This window comes from Bombus fervidus, chromosome 10 (assembly GCF_041682495.2).
Source record: "Bombus fervidus isolate BK054 chromosome 10, iyBomFerv1, whole genome shotgun sequence".
NCBI lineage: Eukaryota > Metazoa > Arthropoda > Insecta > Hymenoptera > Apidae > Bombus > Bombus fervidus.
The window spans coordinates 8,804,356-8,823,285 of NC_091526.1; the positions used below are offsets into that span (position 1 = coordinate 8,804,356).

Consider the following 18,930-nt stretch of genomic DNA (forward strand, 5'->3'; position numbering starts at 1 on the left):
AATCCTCCTATATCTTGCTATTCATTTATTTCCTCGAATATACGGGACGCAGTCTCCTGTCATCGACGACGAATCGTTCTCAAAAAGAAGACTTCCCCCTCGAAAACTTCCTTAGCATTCATCCCAGTGACATAAAAAATCTGGCAAAAAAGAAGAAACAGCTTTCCCTATTACTCATCTTCTTTCACGTCTCAGATAAGACGGAAAATAAGAACAAAGAGTTTTGTTTCAGAAGAAACCAATTTAAGATTCCCACAGAATGTTGCGTCACGATGTTACCATCGATCTAGTAAAATTTCAGAATTTACAAACTACGTTTTCCTCGAATTACGTTTCATTTTCGTAATATATAAAATGAAGTATTTGTTATATTTAACGAAGAGGGTTTCATTTCCTTAAGTATATAAATAACATAATGTCATACGAAAAGCCTGCTTATTACATTGCTGATCAACGAGTTAAAGGATCAATGGGTTTATCACAATATCATCTTAAGTAAAAATGGACAAAAATCGTTATCTGTTAGATGCAGCAATAATTTTATTGTTGCAATGGGTGCCAAAAATCTTGGATATTCTAAGCTCGATATTTTAAACATATGGAAATGCAACCAACGCTGACAGCTAATAAATATATTTCTATAATAGAAAAATGAATAACGCGAACTGATGGAATGACCAAAAGTAGAAAAATCCCTTATAATAAGACTTCCTGCGGATCCATACTCCGCCGATTATCCACGAGGATTCCTCAAATCGACCCTTTCCTTTCGAGTAAGCGAGATTCCACACCGAGTCTTGCGTTTCCTTTGCGCGCGCGTTCAACCCGAAGCGTCTAAACGAAATTTCCTAGGTGTGCGGGGGCGTCGAGGGGGAATCAGCCAGCCAAGCTGCCAAACGAGATGCTGGAACCGGTGTGTGGATTACCGCATGCGAGCTTAAGCCTTTAGGCAAGACGAAATAGCTGCGCATTTTTACGCCGAGCGACGACCAAGACGACGCTCCCTTTGACAAACGCCCAAAAGAAAATGAGTAAATATAGACGGCAGCCTGGTTTCCTCGCCGTGACTTCGCGGCTGGCTGAAGCGTAAGCGTCTTTAGAAAATACAACCCTTACTCGTCACTCTTCCCCCGAGCCATTTCTTTTTCTGTCCTCTTTCAAACTTCCTTACCCCCAAAGCGTCCGTCGACGACGATTCTAACCACGATCCTTCTCCTCTGCAATCCCTTTTCACTGGCTTCGTCGTCTCTTCACCTTCTTATACAGCGACCACGTTGAAAAGAGAAGAATCGTCGCGATGCAACGTGGTTCGCTTTCCTGGCGGTGGAAATCTCGTTGGCACGAGGACCGGAAACGGCGCGACCCGGTCATTCGATCCCCGGAGATAAATAGCCGCTGGTTGCTTTGAAGACCGGAAAACGCCGCGCGTCGTTGAATCGCGACAATTCGATGAAAAGGGATGAAAACGGCGTGGTTCGCTCGTACATAGCTCGTGTATCCGGATAAATAACGAATTATCTAAGCGAGGTCCGGAACGCTTCAGCTTTTTTCAGACCGTAAATAAACCGGACAAACGGTGAGTCTCTGGCGGAGGGGGGCTGAAATCAGGTCGCTATAAATCAGCCGGCATTTCGTCGCCGGTGGATCAACTCGAAGGAAACGGCCGAGATAAAAGAACGTTCGTGTTAGCCGGTTGTGTGTGTGTCTTTTTTTTTTTCTATCACAGAGAAAAAGGGGTTGCGAAAAGGCGGCACGGTTTTCCGTGTGCTCGATAGGAGAACCAGTTCACCGTGTTCTATCTTTCTCTATCTTTGTCCCACGCAATCGGCAGATCGAGGGAAAAGGATAAGAAAGGGATGGTCTCTTTTTGATAACGCTCGTCAAACGTGTTTCCCTGACACCCTTAAGAAGAAAGTTTGATTAGATCAAGGAAATGAGCTTGAACGTTGCAACTTGGTTTTAGTTTCTCTTAAGCGAGTGTGCGTGTCTTTACACATCTCACGTGTTTCTTCAATGCAGTTGTATGCACCGAGTTGTGCTCGAGCTATGCTTAACGACAATTTTCTTCCCCCGTCCGCGAAGATTAAGATTACGCGGGATCGTTTGCCTGGCCATCGTTGATTTTTAAGGGAACGCTGCCAACGTAGAGTTAGTTCGTTACAGCATAGTACGATTATCGCGTGTATACTCGCACGTATAACTAGACCACTCGTTTCAAGTTCTCTAAACGCGTGCTTTCGCGCGGTTATGTTTCGCCACCGTGTTCTGCCGTGCCTTGGAAACCTTCCTTTCTTCTCGTTATTAAGAAATGAGAGCGCACTTCATTTTAAACGACGCGATATTGTGAAAAGTCTAAGAATCGCGAAGATACTTACGGTAAGTAGTATTAGCGAACAGTAGCCAGACAATAAACGTGGATATAACACTATTTACTTGCCATGAATATTAACGGAGGTAATTGTTTAGAGATTAAATTTATTCAAGCCGCCGAATACAACGTAATGGAATACTTGGAAGAGCCATTACTCTTTACACACGTCTATTTACATAAAACCTCAGTCTATGAGGTGCGAGACAGTCTGACTGAAAGGGTTTTCACGTCTCTTTACCTCCTCTTCGGATTTGAATTAATCAGGCTAATTATGCCGGCCGCGAGTCACTTCGCGAAAGATCTCTCTTCAGATTTAAAGAACTGGTCGTTAATCTCCGCGCAAACGCTTTTGCATGTGTTTGAGTAGCAACAAAAATTGTATGTAATTTTAATCTTAAAATTAGAATAATTAAGCTGTGCAAAAGCTTTTAATTATCTACGTTATGCATCTTAAAATGAAAGCCGAATATATTTCTAGGAAATGTTTCTACCTACTATATTGCATGGAAATGAATCTTTAAATATAATCTTCGTTTATCCATCTTTTAACTCATAGGTTCTTTAAAAATATTACAGCGAATGTAACCCTGATCTGGATACGATAGGAGACGCGCGGAATTATGTAAAACAAGTTTTTGAAATATCGTGAACATAATAGAAAGTAGGAACTAAATTTATTAAAGTACTATTTGATAATATATTTGAAAAATCTGTTCCCGTGAAGAGAACAAAAGCAGCTTGCGCAAAACCTATATTTTTCGAAATGATCATTTACTTTCGGATCATATACCACTTACGAAATAAAAACAAGATTAAAATAATGTCGAACATTCTTCTACATTTATTCATTTCCATTTGAAAGATAGTTTAATATTTTAATACGTGAGAAACATTAATTAAAAATAGTATATAATGAAATATGACTATACTCGTTTCTTCGTCAATTATCAGAGGATTACGATAATACCCAGTGTATCCATTCATAAAAACGAAACGTTTTCGTCCGATAAGTAGCTTACCGAAACTCTTATCCAAGACTGTATAAAAAACTAATGAAAAGACAAAGAAATAGCGCCATACTCGTTTTCTCTCTGAAATTATCGCTAAAATACGATCGGTTAAAAATAACGCCGACGGTTTACAATACGATACTTCCACGCTACAATTACGATACCGTTAAACCAACGAAAGGCATTTAGAAGCAAAACCATAAAAACGATCGTGGCGATATTCAAGCTGGCGTGCGTGGAAACCTGCCTTCAATCTCGCTCGTCTAAACGGAGCCAGGGGAATTCGTCGCGAAAACAGCTTGCAATAACCGGGTTAAACGGTGACTGGTTATCTTTAAAGGAACAAAGAGAGGTGCGTGGCATGACGGCATTTGCTATCGGTGGCCGTTTGTTCCGAGTAATTCGATGTTTCCCTGTATCTCCGATATTCGGGAGTTTGCTCGCGTCTAACACGAGGCGCACGTTGTTAACAACTACGCTGGTCGAGGCAAATTAAACCAGACACAATTTCACGTTCGAGTGTGCTCGCGTTTCAATTTCGTTCGAATCCATTATTCCCGGTTATTTCTTACGTAATCGGTTGCACGCGAACGCGCCTCGCTTCTTGATACTTGGTAAAACCTGGCAATTCGTGTGAACGTTCCAAGGACGAAACTCTTTGTCCGTTTTCCTCGGTCGTTTTATCGGAAACTATCATTGCGACCGTGCCTCGAATCCTCACGCAGAATGTTCCTTAATGCATTTTAAATTTCAGTTTATCGTCATTTTTAGATAATATTGCGAGGTTTCTTATTTATCTGCGACAACCACAGATCAACAATACGATAACTTATATTTGCTATCCTTTTTATAGAAGAACAATTTTAAAAACGAGTATATTATCGTGCAATACTATATCGAAATTATCCTTGCATTTAGGATTATGTAAGTGGTTCTATCGTCTCCTTGAACAATTAGACAATATTAATGAGCTTGGTTATATACAGACTAATGTAAATCAAGGTATACTGACACAACGAATCAGCCAATGTTATTCGTTTAATGTAGAACAAATTAGATTTATCATCTACTTTTAAAAGGTGTTCGAAATGTCCGTGTTAATAAAATTGATCTAGTAAAAGTTGTTTCTAAATATTGTGACACACGCTTCACGGTGGATATTTCTTGTAGCTTTTTCATTTAATACACGATTTATAAACTTGCGCATCGTCGAATTTATTGCGAACGCTTCGTCACCCGCGATCTAATTATAACCTTCGATATAAGAACGTCCATGGTTCCGATAGAATCGCTGTATCTTAGTAAAGATACTTAGAATAATACGAATAATAGAAGCGAAGACAAGAAGTTAGGTTCGAGCAGAAGAGAACGCAGCGAACGATTAAATTGCCGCACGAATACGCTACACGGTTATTACGAAGGGATTGCAGCTCATGTTTCGCACGCCACGTACCCCCGATTTCTCTAAACCGGGCCAATTAATATTCTAAACACGCGTTCGCCCTTCTGTAATCGTTCGAGTCGCGAAAATCCGGCAGCCGGCAAGTTGTGAGGCGCCGAACAGATTACAGTCGGTTAAGCTTCCTGGGGATATCGGAAGATCAGAGCACACGGCGAAATAACAAGGGAGACGGAGCGAGAGACAGAGAGGGAGAAAGGGCAGGCGTATGTATGTGCACGAAGGGGGTGAAACTTTAATCCCATCGTGCGTCAGTCTGCGCCTTAATTACGTGACAAAATTTCAGCAGAGTGTGGAAGGATGAGCGAAACTTTGGTCTGGAACGCGGTAGAGCAACGATGATTATTAAAGCCTTTGCTGCAGACTCCGATAAACCTTCGATCGTGCAATGACGTTGGTCGGCCAGCAGCGATTTTAACCTGGCTGCTTTAACAACCACGGGGCCGTTTCACCCTCGTCTGTTCACCGGCCACACCGATTTAATGTTATCCCTTTGCCTGGTTTAACGTACGATCAAAACCGTCTATCGGTTAGGTAAACTATGCAAATGGCGTCAATGCACAACCTTCTCTCCTAGTCACAAAAGAACTATCGAACGAACTGTGTGTAATTTCGACGTTAAATATCCGTCGGGGCGAATTTCTTGCTTGCACAAACTACATAGTTCCGTCTATCATTGGCACGTGTCGGTTTAGAAGTTTAGTTTGAACCGAGGTCAACCATTTCGAACGAACAGTCTCCCAATTACGTATGACGTCAAGTATCACTGCCGTTTCAGTTAACCTTGTACTTTGACTGCGGTTTACTTGCGTAACAAATTGTACTCACAATAAGGATTACGAGATGGCTTCTTGAGTGACGAAACTTAAGGAAGAATATCAATCAATGGCTTGGATGCGATAGTATTTTATTGATTGTTAAGATTAGCGCACGAGAGTAGGATGGAAATCAACGTTTCAATATGTAAATTTCAACGTTTAAGATTGTGCTCACAATTAGGATTACGAGATGACTTCTTGAGTGACAAAAATTGAGGAAGAATATCAATCAATGGCTTGGATACGATAGTATTTTATTGACTGATAAGATTAGCGCACGAAAGTAGAGTGAAAATCAACGTTTCAATATCTAAATTTCAACGTTTAAATTTCAATAGAATAAATCTAAAGTTTCCCCTACACGGGAAGAACATGATAGGTGGTATTTTCCACTTTTTACAGGACAGCAGATTTAAAATTCAATGCGTTGTGCCGTTCTATATTAAAATATTCCCTTTCGGCTACAAAATGACATTGAAATAAAAGAAGCAATAAAACTTATTGCACTTTTTCTGATCTTTAAATGTAAACGAACGTGATACAGTCTCGTAAAATTATTCGAAGAGGAAGAGCAAAGGGATATTAAACCCAAGGTTTACTCATTCCTACACCTACTCATTCCTGTGTTAATCAGTTAGATATTTATAACTTCTATCGATGGTCCAAAGCAACTTTGAACGAGAAAATTCTGACTCACAGTTCAAGTCAATGACCTAGATATGACAATGCGACACCGGTAGTTGATGTAGAAACACGTAATTATGGCAATCTTAAGATTAAGCTATTATATTGCCTCCAAAATTTGAAAAAGAATTAAATACACAACGTACACAATTTGCATTAAATACCAACGTTTTATCAAACACAGAAAATATCACCTAACACCTTTAAACGAGAATGTCATTACATTAATAGTTAAAGACTGGCCAGTAGCAAACAATTATTCGCTGCAAAATCTAGTATTCTAAATCTAACGTTAAATACACTCGGTGCAAGAACGTGGTGTATTTATCTGTATATTGGCCAGTTAGATATTTATAACATCCAGTAGTCGAATGGAAACTGTATTGTCCCCGTTTCATTATTTGTCGCCAACATTGCAAGAGGCTTGGTCATACGGCGCATTGTTTCACATTGCTCGGATTAATCATAACTATGCCCGTAAGCCAGGCGCAAATTAATGTCCACGATCATTGGTACAAGGATGTCCGGGTTTTCCACGACAACGAAATCGATAACAAGGCGAAACGAAACCGGATACCAGCCCTCGGGCCGGGTATTAATCATAGATATCGTGGATAATCCCGCGAATTTCGGGGTTTGGGGTCCACGAAACGAGATGAAACCTGGGAGAAGAGGAGAATCGAGGATATTCCTGGGCGTCATCTTCAGCTCGACTTGGCCTGATTATATCCTATCGTAGTCGGTGAACCGTGAACTAATGCAGCGGCTGGGGATTTATGATATTCCCTGTTAACTGTGGACCAAATCTAACATTGCCCATAGGGCGAACCGGCAAATGGCAAAATCAAATCTAGCGTACCGTTTTTCAGTAGAATCCTCCTTGTACGTGCTGAGTACGAGCTAAAACTTACGATTAGTAGAAGAAATTCACGAATCAGGTGAATTATGAGAAACTTTGACCTGTAGATGAGTTTGTAACGTGAACAAGATCATTCCGTCGACTTGTGCTGAAGTAATTACTTCAAGAAAAACTCTACGTCTTTACTTTTGTAAAGAAAAGTTTAAGAAGAGGTCCATATTATTGTGCCCTTGAATGTAAATTTTGTATTGGGTTATAAAGTCGCGAAACAAAAGAGCTATAAGTAGATTTCTTTTGCTGTTTCTTTTAGCTTTCAGTTAGAGCTACAAGGTTAACTTTTTGGTTATGTCCTTTGCTATAAATATATGAACGTGCTCCCTATCCATCTTTCTATTGTCTTGTAACACTGAGGATCTGGATCAGTATACACTATAGCTATACTTATACCTATACTTATTTCAATATATTTTTTCTATTACAAATTCATCCACTCGTTCCTCTATCAGGCAACCTCAACAACTTGCAAGTGATCTATAGCTCACAATCTTATTAATTATGAGAAAGGTCCGTAACAATCATTTCCATAAATGATTTTGATCCTTCATAACAAAACATAATTTTGACTCTATTCGAAGTACTATAATTTCCAAGTAACTATTAATATTAATGACAAGAACATGATCACTTCCCGTAAATTCCTAATAGCCTTAACAGTCAATAATATAACCTTGATAATGCAGTGCATAATTTCCAATTGATTTCAATACCTAATGACACGACTTTGATCATTCTTTGTGATTTTCAAGTGACTTAGATTGTTAGTAACACGAACTTGGTGATTCTGCACGATCCACGAATGATTTAGACACTCAGTGACACGATCTCGTTGATCTCTCGCGGCCTTTGAATGACTTCGACCTCCAATGGTATGACCATGTTGGCTTTTTATGGCCACTGAACGATCTTCAAAGACATTCCAATGAACTCGTCTTATAGGTCACATCTTTGGTGTTATCACATTGATAGAAAGTATATATAAGGTCAAAGGTACTTGTCTCGAATTATGCCTTCTGCTACTAACGCGCGATAACAAAGAATTTCTTAGTAAATGCGTAAAATAAATAAACTGAAACTAGTAAGATAATCTAATGGAATGCAAAACACGGAAAGTCTATGATAATTGTGCTTTACATAAACATACTAAGCATATCGAGTGTCATTACGATCTAGTTATGAACGTCATGATAAAACAGTATTGCCTGATGTGGTTTACATTGAACAGTCGCTCGGACGATTATTACGTTCGTCATTAATTTCATTGTCTATCACGTTCAATATGCAATATGTAGAATATATCGTTTAACAATAGCCGTGTAACATCGAGGATTTCAATGAGAATGTTTTAATCGTACGAAACACTTGCGAAAATTTATGCGATGCAACATTTCGGACGATTATGTAAGCCATGACATTGGTTCCCACACAGAATCGAATAACGCGTAATATCGATTAAAATTGTATTACGTAATTTTACGATTTTGAAAATTATCCGGCGAAGGATTGCGTAAGCGATAGTAACACACGACAACCTACGTTTCTCCGCATAGACCCGACATTTCCGGTAAAAAAAGACTCAAGGACTGTTAAGTTTTTTTTGCGCGCATTGTGAATACATTTATTTTTCTTCGCGAAACGTGCCAGTTTTTCACACGACCAACTTTTCCATCAGACGAACGCTTGGAACGCAATCCATTCTCCAACGTCTTCGTTTAAAACGCTCGTCATATTTTATCTTCCCTTCTATCCTACTTTCATTCTGAATACTTTCCTTACCACTCACGCATACGATGCCATTTTAATTCCTTGATTCGTGTATTTATTATTTGGGCGATTTCGTACAATAATTTCTTAATTATTTAAGTAATCCATACGGTCAGGATAAATAGCGGCAATAGCTATCAATGAAGTTTCGTTAAATACGAATTGTTTACGCAAAAACGTAACAATTTCAATTATTTACCAAATGATCTACGGTACCGTAGAGGTATTTAATAAGTATAATCGATGTGTATAAAATTATGTAATACTAGTTCGATTAATCTTTATTCCTACGTACTTCTTAGTTTAGTTTTTTGAATGTTAAAAGTGGAGATACAGGAATTTCGTTTGAGTTCGATAATAAACAACGTTAAAAAATAAGGAGGTAAAACGATGAATGAAGCGAAGATAAAATTAGAAATATAATGTTTCGAGATAAAATTGTATCCTTCAACTTAGACATATTTTCATTAGAATGATATTGGACCCATGCTTATCTGTCTTTCTGTAATTGTTATGGCTTTTAAATTAAATAGACGTCTTGCTCGAGATTGGAAACTTCAGACAGTAGTCGCTATTATCCTGCACCTGTTGTAAGAACCGAGAAGACAGTGGCCGATATACAAAGCAGAAGGGTCCCTGATTCGAGATCGAAGCCCATTCAGGGACAAAGCCATTTCCGGGATCTGAAATTGAGATTTCAGAGTTGTTCGGGGCGTGATTCGACTTCCCAACTTGATAGCGATCGGCCGTTTATTTTGGTTTCCCCTAATAAATTTAATCATGTACAAAGTGATCCCACGAATCCATAACACGAGCATTTTACATTTGTTCTTATGGAAACCATTCAAAAAGCTCTGTATCCATGATGCGAATTAAATAAAATTTTGTCAATTCAATCCTCGAGAATAATCAATGAACCGCTGACTTTTATGCAAATTCATATTTTTATCACAGAGAAAAAACTGAGATCTAAGAAAATGCTTTGTTTCATACTCGAGGTTACATTTTATTAATAATATTTGTCTAAATATTTTATTTTACATACTTTTATACATTATGCATATTCTGCACAGTATTGAATATTAAAATTTCCAATAAATGCATAAATATCCGCAGCTTCATATATATTCCACTTTGGCGAACAGCAATTTTTCCATCCAGTCTTGCAATTATGATCGATAACTTGTACACAATATTAGCTATCGTAATTTACAGTGATTCATTAGTGACAATAATTGCTGTCGATTATATAACAACGATGATAAACGATGTTCTCACGTAACCACGCGATCGAATAGTGTCGTAGTACGAAAAAAGTAAACGTAACACGGATACGTTAAAGGCGAGCGAGAAAAGAGGGAAAAAGAAAACGGCTGTACAAATGCGTTCGGGATCATGAATGAGCAATTAACCGTGAAAATCCCATAATGGGCCGTTTGTTTTATAACTCCGTCCATTATCGACAGGAAATTAATGTCACGAAGGAACGCGGCTCGTATTTCACGGATTTTGTCCGATAAGAAGCGGTTTTCGTACTTTCGTAATCGTCTAGAAACATAATTTACGAAAGTAGAAATGACCAGAAATTCAACCTTAAACTCTAACATCTAAATTCGACTGCGACGATACGTTATCGTTATCGTTGACTGTATCACTGGCGCTTTAAAAGTCTTTTTGTGTTTATGAGTTCTTTAATCGCCTGAAGTGGAACGTCGATCCAACGTTCGATCGCGTATAACTGTATACACGTACTTTGTTACTGATTGTATTTATTTTAAGAGTAAATAAAACATCTTATCAACCGGTCAAATTAACCACCCGCGGTAAACAGGACAGAATACAATTTTTTCTCAGGAAAAGAGCAAGCTAGAAGTAAATACCGAACAACATATAGTATGCATGTTTTATGAATAGTCATAAATTATGAAGCGATATGATAACGTTTAAATATGGTTAAATTTGTGTAGAAGTTTGAAAACAGACAATTTAACCAGCAGTGGTAGGTTTAGTGTTAAGATATCTCGATCTCTAATCTTTTATGGCCAATATTCATCGATGATAATTGAACGAGCACTGTTACCATATTGCATTCCAATAATAATCGAATCAGCAGTACCAATCTAAAGCTACTTCACTCGTCGAGGAGTCATTGCAAACACCATTTCACCAACTTCTTAGCAGACTCGAGGGCTCGCCAAGCCAACGACACTTTACCGATCAGAATCTCGATGCTTCCGATGCCACGATGCCCGTAGAAATTTCTTCAGTATGAAATCAGGCCAAACAATCATCTAACGTAGCCTTCGGTCCTTCCTCTATTGCATTGTACGTAGATACTGTACGGACACGTTTGCCTCCGGTACTTCGTCCACTTGGACGCGATCGTTGTGTATTGATGTAACTATGAATATCAGTATATAGTAATAATAATAACAAGTCACTCGTGTTTTAATGAAAACTAGACGTGTAGCCGAATACAGTCCAATATACGTAATTCGTTGTTTGTACGATGATGTCTGTGATGATCGATCAATGTTAAAAGATATATATTGAATGAATGTTAGAGTATGTCTCAATTCATGGTATATGCGTTCTATTGGAAAGTTAAAACGTGTATACTGGCTGAATGCTACAGTGTCTGTCCTCCTAAGTGACTGTAATTTGTGTCGATGGAAGGTTAGAAAGTGTCTATCCCGCTCGAACTATCCGAGCTTTCAAGGTTATTCGAGACACATGCTGATTGGTTTTCGTCAAAAATTTGTTTTCCAATCGACGTCCCGAATATTACGACCACCCTTCCTTTCGGCTTCTCTTAGTAAGGGTCGGAAGATACCCGAATGCATGTAAAGTGTTCGGTTTTCTTGAAAGGTCGTGCTACCCCGCCAGATCAGATAAGCTCGACGACTTGTACCGTCACAATATGGTTTCAAAGTACCCTTCGGAAATATAGAGGTTACAGAACGTGCCTGTATATCGAGTGAGAAGTAAACTAAAAATCCTAAATGCAATTGCTCGTGCCCCTTAAGGTTCCGACTGAAAACTAGCTTTACGATCTTGCTATAAACTTTACCAAGAAACACTTCCTCGTGTGCTCCAGATGGAACAGATACGGAGATATAGATGCAAACTCTTTCAAGAGAAAATGATTAATTCATAATTTGTGGCAGACTTTCTGCAATTTTTTTCTTTAAGTACATGGATGAAATTTTCTTTATATCGTTTATCCTTTCATTTTGATCTTATTAATAGAACGTATAAATTTAATCGAACAAAATAACTTAGGAAATCAACATCTTAAACTATCATTGTAAGTGATTAACAGATTCAGTTGAAAACAAATTTCAATTATATTGCGATGTTATATAACACGCGAGGCACGATAAACGTAGCTTAGCAGGCAATCAATGAAATAACAGAGAAATCATCTTTATCGCGGTAACTAATAATAATTAAACACTCGTGGAGTACATACATGTCATTTTTCTTCCGTCTTGATACGTCATAGCAGTGTTATCTAATCGAGTTGTCTGTTTGCAACACTGTCCTAACAAACACGTTACGGCTTGTCATTATTTAAAGAAGATACACACTGAAATAGAGAAGATAAAGAAAATTGCGAGCCTCAACGTGAAATTGAGTGGCTCCAAAAACGAGCCAGCCATTCTTCCGGGGGCTTCTGTTCTTTTACTGACATCGACTGGAAATTTTGCAGACCCGGCAGGGGGTGATTGGATTAACTTCACGAAGAAGGGCGCAGCAACGATAACGACACAAAGCGAATTCTTTGAATAAAGTATCCTGGCAAGGGGCGAATATCGTAGCAGGCGATCACTTGGAAAATTTTCAACGCATCGCTGTACGCGTTACATCAAATATATAGTAATGTAGAAAATTTCCACGTTAATAAATAAAAACCTACAAATCGTATCGACAATCTCTTCAAGCACATTTTATTGTAACAAAGACGCTGACCGATTATTTCGTTTTGTTATTACCAAATATTATCCCTTTCTATCAATCAATATGTTTATCAACTTGTCAATCGTTGTATGAACGTCGAATAATTTGAATTGCAAATCCTTATGTCACTTTCTAAACAGTACGAGAGAAGGTGAAACTTCGAACGTTTGGAGCGGTTGTTTGATTTGTGGTAAGAGGAGCGCAAAATATTCAAGGATGCCATAAATCATGTAATTTGTGGCGCGTAACAACAATTCAAAATAACAGCATTCGAATTTGGTAGAAATGTAAACTTAACGATGAAATAATATTTAGGAGCGGTGCTTGTCTATTTACCATATTTTCATGGAACCGGCAGAGTGTACATTTAGATGACACGACACGAATTTCTTCAACCTGTCTATAATATAAAAAATATTGCTGCTTATAATATTAAAATATTGAAAATATTGAAATATTGTTCGTTTTAACAATTACACCTTCGGCTACACCTAGTAGAACCTTGCCTATTTTATCTATATTACATTAAAATACTTCTTTTCGGTCGCAAAGTGTGTCACAATGTCTATCATAAAGTCTTTTCTCCCGTAGTCCTCGATTAGAGCACATCTTGTTGAAACTAAGCAAGTGAAACTTTTAAACGATACTGTACATATACAAACGCTATCGATATCGTATCTCAAAAACGAAATCCTTATTACCTTTTTATCCCACGTTTGTCTTTATTTAATACCGAGCAAGAACATCGAAAAGAATGTAAGTCCCTTTTCCCTATTCTACCTGGCACGTTCGCAGCATCGATCGACCCTCTGTTTCTCTTGCAAATCCGCTTTCTTTCTCTCTCTCTAGCCATAAAAGCGATAAAAGCGTCTCTTTTCTACGAAGTTCGAACTACAATTGGTAAAAGTCGGCCTGGCTGGGGGTAACCTTTCTCGTCTCGTCGTACAATTGTCTCGAACGGGAAGCAAACGGAGTACGGTTTCGAAGGAGCAGAGGATCGGCCAGGGAATAAACGAAGAAGACTCGAAAGGGATGTCTGCGCGAACGGGATGAACACCTAGGATCTCGGGTGGTAGAAAATGTAACGACTGTATTCAAGCCAAGTGCTTGCAATCGCGTCGCGCGTTTCGCGACGACTTAGCGGCAGCTTTTATTGATATTCGAACTCGATATTCGAACATACCGGGCGATTACGAACCTTCCAGCAGCGTCTCAGGATCACGTTCGATGACCGCGATAACACTAAACGTTTATTCTTACGCAGTTGCCAAGCGCGTGCTGGTAAAGAAAGAGTTACAAAAGACTCTTCCAAGCGCGGCGCATGCCGGTATTACGCCTGTATCCAACAAGAATTGATGCTCCTTTCACCGGTTCCTGGTAATATCATAGCTCGGTGTTCCTGGAAAACGATGCTTCTGGGTACGCTTTCTTTTTATGATCGCTAATGAATTCCTCGTTACTTCGTGGCAAGACAAGCGATAGTTGTTATACAACTGGGACCGGTATATTTGTGGCACGACGCACTTTGTTGAACTTTTTTTTAATAATGTGTGGATAATGTATAGTTTGAAATATGGCATGATCACATGTAATTTTGTAATTTAGGCTCTTTCGTAGCACTATATGCAAAAGTAATTAGTCAGAGTTTTTTTATATTAACACATCGATATAATTATTAATCATATTTATCTATAGTGTTAATATTCGTTCTACTTTTCTGCGTTATTTGCAAGGTCTTCTTGATAATTCGTTGATTCTTATTCGTGCCTATCCTCGTTCTTTTTCTCACTTCTTGTATATCATACGCATATGCATTTGCTGCTCCTTTTTATTTCGTTTCTTTATTCTTTTCTTTCTTTTGCCCTTTTGTTCTTCCGTCGGGTATGTTAATCTGTTATATCAAAGGGTTCATCCTTGTAAATAATAAATAAATAAATGAATGAATGAATAAAGAAGCAGAAAAGTAAACGAATAATACAGTGACGAGTACACAACACACTCACAAGCCTATTTTAGATAAAAGTATATCTACAGCGAAAAATAAAAAATCCTAGTAAAAGCAAAAAATCCAGGAAATAGTGTCGAAATAATGTGTATTTTAATAGCCGCATTATCATTTTGTTTTAATGACTTGTTATGCTTCTTGAAATATTTTTAAGTCATCTCGAGTGATCAAACGTCTAATCTTAAAATTTTGTCTGTTTTATGATGATACTGTGTCAATGAAATTATGGCTTGATTTGACTTGTTGATAATTATATAAGCTAAGAGGTTTACTTGCATGCTACGATGACTCTTCTTTTTTACTTTCAAGTCATGTTGGTTCATCAGATATTAAATGTCTATGAGTTGGACATGTTTACGTGTGTATCTTTTGATTCAATTGGAAGTTCCCGATAACGTATGTACTCTGGAATTGATAATGTTAAGATGTGTCGGCTATCCTTTTTTACACAGTAGCATTCTCAACTTATCTCGAATAATGAGATATCAAACGATATCGTTAAAGTTAATAATATCATAAAATATTATTTTTTCTCTATAACAATACCAAGCCGTTTGCATCAATCTCTTGATTTCACGATATCCTAAGAATAAAATTCCACTTATCAAAGCTTCAGGGCGTTATAGAAATAGCATCGTATATTCCGTGCCGGTTTAAAGCATCATTCGGCGGCCATACGGCGATATCGATAAAACGGAGCGATTGTAAATTCACTTCGTATATAGCAATATAATTTTTCATTGCGCAACGGTCCGATAATTCAGCGCGGCATTCGTATCAAACCGTGACCAATGTTGTGGTGTTTTTTCTCATTGCCTGGTTAATATAGCAAGTTGGATCGACGCCACGTAGCACGCCACGCTGAATCATTCATCAAAATCGATGAAATTAAAGATACTGAGGTCGATTAATAACGTTAAACGTATCGATGTCTAGTAAATTTTAAAATCATTTCTTTTTTCAGAATCAGAGTTATTCAGTGGTTCGTAAAAGTATTTCAATTTGTAAAATACTAATGAAATTTCAAAGTATTTTATATCGCTACGTACATGTTCATGACAATTTGTTATAAATGATCGAACACTCTTATGAACTTCAATATATTGCGAAAGAACGTTTTGATGTCGATAAAAAAAAAAAAAAAAGAAAAAAAAACTGTTTAACGAGCTGATGTGAGTTTTCTTCTTAAATAATGATAGTAGTATCAACTTTTTCTTCATTATCTGTGATGAATGGATTAGTTGAATGCCATTCATCAAACGCAGCTGTAATCACCATTCTAAAGACTTCAATTATGATCACCACAAATATTCATTCGATTGTAGTTTCCTCTTTTAGTAAACCCTCTCTCAAGATTAAACAGAAGATACTTGTAACATATGTAGATTACGATGTATGTCTATCAATATAGCACAAGCTCAAGGCCGAATCGACGCAAATAACGTAGCGCCTTCTCACGATGTACGTTTATAGTATATTACATAATGAGGATAAGAGATGGTTTCATGTTTATTCCTTTATACGAACCGAAGGCAACATAAAGCCTAACTATATATTCGCGTCCAGGAATATTCCTACGAATTTGTGTTTAAGAACAAATATTGAATTTTCAAGATGTTCATATCATGTGACTACAATCTAACTCTCGATAAGACCTAAAGTCAATATTTTGTTTGAAGCGTCGTCACATTCTGTTGTTAAAGTTGTCACGATTAATATGTGCATAGAGGGAAAAATTGATGATAATATAGAATGTGTCGTAGAGTGAAACATGCAGTGTAATTTTAGATTTTTAATTATGAAAATAAAGGCAATCTTCTTAAATACGAATCTTCACTCAACGATGTATTGATCGTTTCATTTGATTTCATTTTAATAGTATTTAAGAGGTCATTCTCTTGTAAATGTTGTAAAATTTAAGACAGGTTCAATTAATTGGTCCTTACTTTTATAAATTTCTAAACACGTGTTTAGAAATCGTGTCTCGCTGACGTAGATGATCAAGACTAACGAGTAGACTGTAACAAAAAAATTAAGAAGATTCTTAATCAGTATGTTTATCGTTGTCGTCTATATCAAACTGAACAATTAATTTTATTTTTACGACGAGTTTCTCTTACTTATCGAATTAATTACCGAAAAAGGAATGAAATCTCGAAGATTGGAACATTCGCCGTTTTGCCAATATTCAACATAAATCATTTATTTTAGTTCAGACAATAACGACAAGCATACTGACTGGGAATCTTTTTGATCTTTTTGTTTCAGTCCACCCTGAAAATTCATTGAAAACAAAAGAATTCACGAAAATTGCGAAATTATGTAACGTCCATAGAAGAATTCTGCCGTAACATTCTTTTCTGCAGAAGACCTGAATACGTGTACATTATTGAAACATGTACGAAAATCGTCATCACGAAAGCTTCCGAATTATTTTTTTCGTGGATTTAAAAACTTTTCTTTCGAATCTGAACCATTGTGCTGTTTCCATATGAAAAACCACAGTCACGCAAAATAAAATTTCTCACTCGGTTTAAGGAGAAAGATAAAACCAACTATCACGATCTACTTTTTAAACTATACATGCGTTGAAGTGTCTACGATAAGAATAATATACTGTATTATTGAGAAACAAAAGAACAATGTTCCACGTGGCATATGATCCAATATTTCGTCGGTTATCGTCGATAGTAATTGGAATTTTCGACGACCACGTCAGGATCGACACGATTCGCGGCAAGCTATCGTTGAATAATGTAATTGAAAACTAGTGGATGGCTCTATTTAATCGGCTCATGTAAATAAATCGGCCGGATTGTGACTGGTACGTGCTAGAATTCTAGAATTACGCGCAGCTGTATAATTTTGGTCACGCGCCTGTTTCGCGATTCAGGCCAATCGAATGCATTTGGTATTGCCCTTATCGGCGTTTCCTTCGGAACGATTAAAATGGACAAGGATGAAGAACAGTATGCGAGATCGTATACTCCGCTCGGAGACGCGTATTGAGCCATGTGCCGTGAATGCAATCGCTTCCTATCCCAAGATTATGCATAAAAGTGGCTATAAAATTCCATTGCATACTACGTTCCTTTATCGCGCCGTTTCACTCTGTTTCATCAATAATAATTGAATGATCGTAGTTCTCCGATTTGTCGTCACGTGTTAACAAATTGAGCCTGATAGTGGCCACAGGCTGTACTTGTAACAGAACCAGTCTCGTCCCGCCTCTCACAACCTCAAGATTATCTTTTGAACTGTTAACCAGGAAAGACGAATTAATTCATCATTTGACTACCTATTTCTTCGCGTGAAGGTCTCTTATCCTTTTATGTATAGCTTCATTTCTATTTCCAAAGGAGAACACGACAAGGAGGACCAGGGAATTTATTGAATTAAAAGAATTACTTATAAAGCCTTCTTTGCCTGTGATGTTCGTTTGCGCGCGTTAAAACTGATTTGACTAAATTTGATTTACTTTTGCTATTATAACTTTCGTTACTAATTATAAGAATTTAATTTTACATGTTGTTTTTACGTTACTTTTATTATCAACGTTATGTAATTGCTCTATTAATCAGAGCGTCCCTCTTGTCAAATTACACTTTCGGAGATAAAAAAAAAGAAAAAATCAAGAGGTTACGCAGAAATCCAAACATGGAATTTGTGAGCGATTGCAGGAAATATGTGAAGCTTCCTTCACATATAAAAACATCACCTATCACGCGATAAAAATTAACTAGTTTCATATGATCATTCGCTATTACGAAACCGTACAATACAAGCCATGACGATGATAATGAAGGCAGCGACTTGTACAGTCGCCGCGATCCCTACTGTCAGATGAGGGGGATTTCATAACAGCGCCAATTGACTTCCTTCAACCTCAACACAATAAACGTGTTTGTCGGTTACGTAAACGCTTCAAGTTCGCGTGGGAGTG

At 37.6% G+C, this 18,930-nt stretch overlaps 1 protein-coding gene and 1 long non-coding RNA gene across 3 annotated transcripts in view; one reads left to right on the plus strand and one right to left on the minus strand.

Annotated features, from left to right (window-relative positions):
• The window catches only part of LOC139991481 (uncharacterized), a 31,211-nt gene extending 18,109 nt beyond the window's left edge, over positions 1–13,102 (plus strand). The window contains exon 2 of the long non-coding RNA XR_011800853.1: positions 12,735–13,102. This is a non-coding gene — a long non-coding RNA (uncharacterized lncRNA). The remainder of the gene's footprint in view (positions 1–12,734) is intronic.
• The window catches only part of LOC139991479 (zwei Ig domain protein zig-8), a 174,994-nt gene that overhangs the window by 113,113 nt on the left and 42,951 nt on the right, over positions 1–18,930 (minus strand). The gene's annotated exons all lie outside the window — the stretch shown is intronic.